Genomic DNA, 7,945 nt, shown 5'->3' on the forward strand with positions numbered 1-7,945 from the left:
TTCAAAATTTTATCACATCAGAGCATCAGTGATCATCTTTTCTCTCCAGAAACCCGTGGAAACTCGCATAGCTACAAACTTGTAAGTTTTAACTTCTTCTATTCCTTTCTCCTCGGATTCTGACCTCGGCTCCCTTTTTAACCACTTTCCTTCTTGAAACTTGCCCTTTCTTTTCTCCTAGATGGGTAGATTTAAGTGCTTAGTTGATACCGCCGCTGGGATGGAAGGCTTCAGGGCCAAATATCAGATTCTCAGTGACATAGGTTTGAAGTACTGTCCAGCAGAAGCCGTAGGTGGTTCTAGGAAGATGGGAGAGGTTATCATTCCTATGATTGCCTTCATAGAAGGTGGGATGACCCTCCCTATGAGAAGCGTAACTAGGGAATACCTTCGTAACCACAGGTTGTGCCCAGACCAATGCGCACCCAATGTATTTAGGGTCTTAGGAAGTGTCGATGCTCTGAATGAGCAGATGGGCTTGAACTTCACTTGGCATGATGTTGTCTTCATGTATGAATGCCACAAACTTAGAAGCGTAGGTTATTACATTAAATCCCGGTCTAGTGTAGTTAGGTTAATTTCTTGTCTGCCCAAGTCTAATAAAGGCATGAAGGACGACTACCTCATCGCCTCAGGCAACTGGCACGACGACCTTCACTACCCAGTCATATGGGGAGACCCAGGTGTGACTCCTTAGGAGTTAATTTCTCTACCCCGAACTTTAATCTCAAAATCTTCTAATATTTATTTCCTTTTGCACACTGTCAATTTCAATTTCTCATATGCATTACAGATCTGACCATACTTAGCATCTTTGGTATCCTTTCTCGTAGATAAACAACTCATGCGCCCACGTCTGAGCCACTGCAACGTTGCTGACCTAAACCGCGTACTGCGCTCAGAAGTGTTTGTAAGTGAAGACCTGCAACTTAGAGCGGCTCACCTAATACTAGGGTACGATCCTATATCCTTGGATTTCCAGGAGATAGAGAACGTGATTATCGCGTGGGATAGAAGGCGCAAGAGAATAAACGTAGCAAGGCCGCACTTTCTTGCCGACTACGACATCCCCGACGACCTCAACACCATCCTATACACGCGACCCATCGCGGCGATCCCTCTCTCGACACACTCTCAAGCAACCGCTGTCCCGGAGGAGTAAGTGTCCTCATCGCACACGTTGGATGGGAGATAGACTAATTTCAGCTCGAGGATGTCGAAAGACCCCGGGGAAACTAGTTTGTCATACTCTCTGACGAGGAAGAAGAGCCCACCAAGGCCTCCGGAGTTGCAGGTTTAATCGTTGCCCGTCCTGACGACAATTCTGAGGAGGAGGAAATGGACGTGCTTCAAGGCCTTCTGACTAAAAGAGGCGAGAAAGTCGCCCAAAAAAGAGCAAGAGGGTCCCAAGTTCCTCCGTCCTTACCACCACCCCCTCCTCCAGCCGATCCTAAACCTCCGGTTGAGGAGCCCAAGAAGAAAAGGAAGGGGGAGGCCGAGGAGGCTGGTGGCGAAAAACCGAAGAAGCCAAGACAGCAGGCACAACAGGCTCAGCAGCAGAAACTGGACAAACGCAAGGTACGTGCTCGTTCAGTTGAAAGCGGGGAAATAAGGGACATGGCCGAAGTGCGCCGAGCACCGGCTACCTGGTCTCCCGATCTGAGATTGGATGGAGCACCAATCTCTTGCCAGTCCAGCATTAGGGCATTCCAACAAGGCCACACCCACCACCTAGCCGAGGCGTTGGAACGTCCCCTTCTGCTGCCCAAGGATATGGAAGCCTTGGAGAAAATGAGTCAGCCTCAGCTGTTCCTTTCTTTGAAAAGGGAATTAGCCCTGGTAAGTTTCACTTCTTATGAATATTTCATTTTTCATGATATCGGATTATTAGTAAGTGTTTTCCTACATCTAACTCTCTAATACTTTGTCACAGGCCATTCAAGAGGTCTTTGCTGCCGAGAAATTTGTGGAGGATTCTCGGGAAGAAGGCCGAAATGGAGCAGGAGATTCGGCTGGAGACTGAGAAGTCCCTAGGCCAGGCCCTCACAGAAAACGAGAAACTCTCCTCTCAGCTGGCCAACCTAAAAAGAGAAAGAGACGGTGCCGAGGCCAGCCTGAGAACGATGAGGACTCAAGTGGAGAGGCAGTGCAAGCTTCTCCATCAAAAGGACGACGAGCTCACCAACGCATAGAAGGAACGCTCTAACTTGGAGAAGGAGCTTGCGCAGATGAAGAAGGAAGCTCGCACCTTCAAGGAATCACTAGAGGCTGCGAAGAAGGCTAGCTACAAGGAAGGGGTGACGGCGACAGAAGACCAGTTGACAGAGGCGTTCGTGGCCTTGTGCCGAGAATACTGTTAACAGGTCTAGGGCAAAGCCTTAAACGCAGCAGGGGTTCCTTCAGCTTCCGAGCTGAGGAAGCCTGAGAACATTTGGCTTCCCCTTGACATATAGGAGATAGATGAGGCTCCTGCTGTCTCACCTGCCCCTGGGACAGCCACTTCTGCTCTCCCTCCTGCGATTCCTGAACCCGTTTCGGATCCTACAGAACATACAGGTTCCAATAAAGAGAAGGAAGGGTGTGGAGGTGCCGAGAAAGACCCAAGCCAAAGTGTGGAGCCCACCGTCCTTCCAAAAACTACAGCAGACAAAGGGAAACAAGTCCTGTCTTCCTTTGAGTTGGAGCTAAAAAACACTGAGGCTACCAGCACTTCTCAGCAAGACCCCCCTCCAAAAGTTTAGGGCCGAGCCTAGGGCTTCTTTCTCTTTGTAATTAAGATTTTGCATGTAATGTATGTCAGAACAATTAATGAAAGACAGTTTCGTTTGATTTTCATTTGACTTGTATTTATTTATCTTTGTGTTTGCCATAAGAATTCCTCTCAAGCTACATCTCCTGAGTATATCAAGCACGAAGTAATAACGAACGCCTAACAGGCTGACTTAACTTTTTGCAAACATTTGAAAAGTAAAGTGTTCAAGAACCTACCAAAAACAAACTTGGTTTAGATGGTAAGTAGTGCCACACTTTGCAAACCCATATGATACTTAGGATTTGTAACCTAGAACGCTAACTTTAGTAAAGTGTGGGGTCCGAGGACCCTACCTTACCAAATTTCTGCTTGATACTTAAAGATGTATGACTTCAAATTCTATTTAAACATAATTCTGTTTAACAAATGATAAGACATCAATTTCTACAAGATATGTGGTCCGAGGACCATACTTAACCGAATTTCTGTTTGACATTTAGTAATAGTAACTTAAGATGTTAATTTTCCCAGAGTAGAAGGTCTGTAGACCCGACATAACTAAGGTTATGTTTAACAAATGATAAGACATCAATTTCCACGAGGTATGTGGTCCGAGGACCATGCAATACCAAGTTTCTGTTCGATATTTTAGAACATATCAATTTTCACAAAGTATGTGGTCCGAGGACCATACATTACTAAGTTTCTGTTTGATATTTTAGAACATATCAATTTTCACAAGGTATGTAGTCCGAGGACCATGCATTACCAAGTTTCTGTTCGATATTTTAGAACATATCAATTTCCACAAGGTATGTGGTCCGAGGACCATGCATTACCAAGTTTCTGTTTGATATTTTAGAACATATCAATTTTCACAAGGTATGTGGTCCGAGGACCATGCATTACCGAGTTTCTGTTTGATATTTTAGAACATATCAATTTCCACAAGGCATGTGGTCCGAGGACCATGCATTACCGAGTTTCTGTTTGATATTTTAGAACATATCAATTTTCACAAGGCATGTGGTCTGAAGACCATGCATTACCAAGTTTCTGTTTGATATTTTAGAACATATCAATTTTCATAAGGCATGTGGTCCGAGGACCATGCATTACCAAGTTTCTGTTTGATATTTTAGAACATATCAATTTTCACAAGGTATGTAGTTCGAGGACCATGCATTACCAAGTTTCTGTTTGATATTTTAGAACATGTCAATTTTCACAAGGTATGTGGTCTGAGGACCATGCATTACCAAGTTTCTGTTTGATATTTTAGAACATATCAATTTCCACAAGGTATGTGGTCCGAGGACCATGCATTACCAAGTTTCATTTTGATATTTTAGAACATATCAATTTTCACAAGGTATGTGGTCCGAGGACCATGCATTACCAAGTTTCTTTTTGATATTTTAGAACATATCAATTTCCACAAGGTATGTGGTCCGAGGACCATGCATTACCAAGTTTCATTTTGATATTTTAGAACATATCAATTTTCACAAGGTATGTGGTCCGAGGACCATGCATTACCAAGTTTCATTTTGATATTTTAGAACATATCAATTTTCACAAGGTATGTGGTCCGAGGACCATGCATTACCAAGTTTCTTTTTGATATTTTAGAACATATCAATTTCCACAAGGTATGTGGTCCGAGGACCATGCATTACCAAGTTTCATTTTGATATTTTAGAACATATCAATTTTCACAAGGTATGTGGTCCGAGGACCATGCATTACCAAGTTTCTTTTTGATATTTTAGAACATATCAATTTCCACAAGGTATGTGCTTTGAGGACCATGCATTACCAAGTTTCTGTTTGATATTTTAGAACATATCAATTTTCACAAGGTATGTGGTCCGAGGACCATGCATTACCAAGTTTCTGTTTGATATTTTAAGAGTTGTAATTGATAGGCCCATATACATTTATAATTTAAACCACAAACGACAAAAGTGCCTTTTATTAATAATAATACCTTCGAAGGTTGTTTACATTCCACGAGCGTTGTACAACTTTTTCATATAGATCAGCTAGTCGATATGACGCTATGCCTGCTACAGAAATAATCTGATATGGTCCTTCCCAGTTTGGTCCTAGTTTACCCCAAGCTGGGTTTCTAGCAGTACCTACAACTTTTCTCAAAACCAGATCCCTAGGTGCAAGTGGCCTGAGCTTCACATGGGCATCATACCCTCGTTTAAGCTTCTGCTAATAATAAGCCATTTGGACCATAGCTGTCTCTCGCCGTTCCTCAACTAAATCTAGGCTCTTCTTCAGGAGGCCGTTGTTACTTTCCGGGCTGAAAGTACTTGTCTTTAGTGTGGGGAAACCAGACTCTAAAGGTATCACTGCCTCGGCACCATAAGTCATAGAGAATGGTGATTCACCTGTGGATCTACGCGGCGTAGTTCGATACGTCCATAGAACGTGTGGTAGTTCTTCTACCCATCTGCCCTTCGCATCGTCCAGCATTTTCTTGAGTCCACTAACTATAACCTTGTTAACGGCCTCGGCTTGCCCGTTTCCCTGAGGATAAGCTGGAGTGGAGTATCTATTTATAATGCCCATGTCACAACAATATTTCCTAAAAGCTCCACTATCAAATTGAAAGCCATTTTCCGAAATGAGTGTATGCGGTACCCTAAATCTAGTGATGATGTTTTTCCAGATGAACTTCTTGGAATCGACGTCCCTAATATTTGCCAAGGGCTCAGCCTCTACCCATTTTGTGAAGTAGTTGTCCCCACAAGCAGCCACCTTTTGTTTCCTACAGCCCTCGGAAATGGTCCTACTATGTCCAATCCCCATTGAGCGAAAGGCCAAGGATTGGAGAGAGGGTTAAGGACTCCTCCAGGCTGATGGATGTTAGGAGCAAACCTCTGGCATTGGTCACACTTTCTTGCATAGTCCTGAGCTTCCCTCTACATATTGGGCCACCAATATCCTTGAGTCAGGGCCCTATGAGCTAGGGACCTTCCCCCAGTATGGCTCCCACAAATTCCCTCATATAGTTCTTCCAAAAGCGCCTCCGTTGATTCGGGGTGCACGCATAACAAATATGGTCCAGAGAAGGATTGTTTATACAATTTCTGATCCTCGGACAACCAGAAACGCAGTGCCTTTCGATGGATCTTGTCTGCTTCAGACTTGTCGTCGGGAAGAATGTCGTTTTTTAGAAAAGATATCATAGGATCGATCCAACTAGGTCCAGGCCTTATTAAGTGGATTCGAGCTGCACGAACAGTGGTAAGAGCTGGCTCTAGCAAATCTTCGACAAGGATAATCCTAGGCAGACTCTGAGCCGAGTATGTCGCTAAGGTAGCCAAGGAGTCTGCATGTGTATTTCCACTTCTAGAAACGTGAGATAGGATGAAGGGATCGAAGCTAGATTGTAAACGTTTGATCAAGTATTCTTGCATTCTTGGGTCCCTAGCTTCCATGGTCCCCGTCACCTGGCCGACCACTAACTGAGAGTCTAAGCGCATATGAACTCTCTTTCCGCCCATCTTATGCACCATGTTCATGCCGACCAAGACTACTTCATACTCGGCCTCATTATTAGTAACCGAGAATGCCAGCCTTAGAGATTTTTCAAAGACAATTCCCTCGGGGGACACCAGGACAAGTCCGATGCCTGACCCTTTCTGGTTAACGGCCCCATCAACGTACACCTCCCAAGTGGGAGGTCCTATGCCCGTGATCACGCAACTGATTTTTCATCCATGTGTGATTCCATCGCAATTTCTTCCAACAATGGTTCCGCGAACTCCGCCGTCAAATCTGCAAGAACCTGGCCCTTTACCGAGGTGCGCGGCATGTATTTAATATCAAAAGCTCCCAAAATGGTTCCCTATTTAGCCACTCTTCCGGAGTAGTCTGCACTGCACAATACTGACTTGAGAGGCAGTTGGGTCAGAACTACGACGGTGTGGGACTAGAAATAGTGAGGAAGCTTCCGCGTGGCATGAACTATGGCCAAAAGTGCTTTCTTCAGAAGTAGGTAACGCACCTCGGCTTCATTTAAGGATTTACTGAGGTAGTAGACTGGTCTTTGCACCCTGCCGTCGTCCCTTATGAGTACCAAGCTAACCACATGAACGGCCACCGCCAGATATGCAAACAGGACTTCATCTACCTCAGGCCGGGACATGATGGGTGGCCGGAAAGATATTCCTTAAGTTTTTGGAAGGCTACAACGCATTCCTCGGACCATTGGAATCCCCTCCACTTATTCAACAGTTGGAAGAAAGGTCGGCATCTGTCAGCTGACCGAGAGATGAACCTGCTGAGAGCAGCGATCATTCCAGTCAATTTCTGAACTTCCTTCGGATTCTGAGGTGGCTGTAAGGTTCGAATAGCCCTGACCTGCACCGGATTCACCTCTATTCCTCAATGAGTAACCATATATCTTAGGAACTTCCCAGAACCCACCCCAAAAGAACACTTCGAGGCGTTAAGACGCAACTTGTACTTTCTAAGTACCTGAAAAGTGTCGTCCAAATCTTTCACGTGTGCAGACATCGCCTTACTCTTTACTACCATGTCATCCACATATATCTCAATGGTCTCTCCAAGCTGTAATTCAAACATTCTGTTCATCATCCTTTGGTAGGTAGCCCCAGCATTCTTCAGTCCAAACGGCATCACTTTATAGTGATAATTCCCTGTTGGAGTAATAAAGGCAGTTTTCTCCTGATCTTCTGCTGCTAATGGAATTTGGTGATAACCTTGGAAGGCATCCAAAAAACTCATCCAAGGATGTCCGACAGTGGCGTCCACTAGCTGGTCGATGCGTGGCATTGGGAACGAGTCATTTTGACAGGCTTTGTTTAAATCTGTGAAGTCTACACATACTCGCCATTTTCCATTTTTCTTTTTGACCACAACCGTATGCGCCAACCACTCCGGATAAAAAACTTCCTTAATAGCCCCAGCCTTCTTGAGCTTGAGCACCTCCTCTTTAACGGCTTCGGAATGCTCCTTGGAGGAACGCCGAGGGGGCTGCCTTCTAGGAGGAATAGCAGGATTGACGTTCAAATGATGACAAATGAAGCTTGGGTTAACCCTCGGAGCCTCGTAGGGGTCCCAGGCAAAAACATCGATGTTTTTCTTTAGAAACTCCACCAATTCCATCTTCTCTTAGTGTGGTAAACATACCCCAACCTGGAAGAACCTTTC

Source organism: Castanea sativa, chromosome 7, assembly GCF_040712315.1.
Source record: "Castanea sativa cultivar Marrone di Chiusa Pesio chromosome 7, ASM4071231v1".
Lineage (NCBI taxonomy): Eukaryota > Viridiplantae > Streptophyta > Magnoliopsida > Fagales > Fagaceae > Castanea > Castanea sativa.